Source organism: Octopus bimaculoides, chromosome 8 (genome assembly GCF_001194135.2).
Source record: "Octopus bimaculoides isolate UCB-OBI-ISO-001 chromosome 8, ASM119413v2, whole genome shotgun sequence".
Taxonomy (NCBI): Eukaryota; Metazoa; Mollusca; class Cephalopoda; order Octopoda; family Octopodidae; genus Octopus; species Octopus bimaculoides.
The window spans coordinates 6,058,293-6,060,081 of record NC_068988.1 but is presented as its reverse complement, the minus strand read 5'-3'; positions in this window follow the sequence as shown (position 1 = coordinate 6,060,081).

Sequence of the window (1,789 nt, the reverse complement as noted above, 5' to 3'; positions counted from 1 at the left end):
TTTTCGGATTATTTTGCTGACCGGTAACTTAAGGGGACGTAAACACACCAACACCGATTTCAAGCGATGGTGGCAGGACAAACACAAACACACACACACACACACACACACACATATATATATATACGACGGACTTCTTTCAGTTTCCGTCTACCAAATCCACTCTCAATGTTTTGGTCGGCCTGAGGCTATAGTAGAAGACACCTGCCCAAGGTGCCACGCAGTGGAACTGAACCCGAAACCATGTGGTTGGGAAGCAAGCTTCTTTATTTCATGAATTGGCTATGGAAGTCGTAGATAGATGGGACAAATAAGGGCAGACAAACATGGAGAGTGAAGAATTTGCTTATTATGAATGGAAATATTTCGAATGATGAAATATAAATGTCACGCTCTTAAAAATTATCTCCTTTTTTTTCTTTTTTAATTTCAATTTAAAGTTGGTAATCATTGTAAATTTTGCAACGTGTGACTGAAGGAAAGGCATCCGACTGCCAGGTTCGAACCTTTATTTTTGGCCCCACTTACCTGGTTCCAGTACTCCGTTAAAGAATCCAATCGAATAAACAAATACCAAAATGGCGACAGAAATTTCACTCTTCCCCGGAATACCGGGAAATAAAACAGTTCAACACAGCCGGTAAACAGGCAACAGTTCAAAATAACAATTTTCAACAATAATTTAGAACAAAAAATTTACTACAAATAACAAAGTTTCAGCAATAAAAACGATAACTCACAGCACAGAAAGTAACACGACCGAAATCGTCAAACCGGAAACAAGTTTCTAACCACACAACCACTCCTGCGCCGTCTATATCGTATACTTTTCTTTATTTTGAAGACAGTGACTCGTGTTGGTGTAACACGGTAACTCGAAGCATTGTTGCCGGGGAAAATATGTATGTATGTATGTATGACTGTATGTATGCATTTATGTATGTATGTATGTATGTATTTGTGTGTGTATGTATGTATGTATCTATGTATGTATGTAATGAAAACCTGAGTAACATGATCAGTTGTATTCTGCAGATGACGGCTTCGAGAAAACTGCGACTCTTGATCAAGATCTGCTACGCGACATGTGCTGAACGGTTCGACACCAGGGGAACCGGCAGCGCCGTGTCCGCAAGCCCCGCAGAAACACCTGTCGCGGCGGCTAAAAGCGATTGAACACATCCGGCGTGAGAAACAACACCTGAAGAAGAGGTGGAAGAAAGCAGCGACAGAGAGGGAACGTCGAGGCCTGAGGGCGCTAGTGAATGACGCGAAGAAACAACATCGTGAAGTGCATCGTGCAGAAGCCGCTTACGAGAAGCGGCAGTCGAGAGAACGAGCTCGGAAGGCGTCCTTTAAAAACACCTATCGTTTCTCGAAGAGTCTGTTTGAGGCTGGGAAATCTGAAGAGTTGGAGTCGACGATGGAAGACGTGCAGGAGCGTTTACGCAAAACAAATACCGATGCTCGCAAAGATGAGGAGCGATCGGATTGGGATAACCTAATAAGACCACCTGCATCGAGAGTTCCGTTTGCGATCGGAGAAATGACGATGAAAGAGGTTCGAGGAAACTGAGTTCGCACTCCGACATCTTCCAAATCTGGCTCCAAGAGAGGTTACGTTCGCACACTCCCTCCCATGAGGTCCAGGCTCCCTACATCGGCAGCTGAAGATTGCTCTACATATTGCATTTAATGTAATGCTCGCATTACTTAAATAAATGGAGTAGCATGAAACGTGCGTACTGCAATCATCTTTAAAATCCTTGTTGCTTATTTTGCTATATAT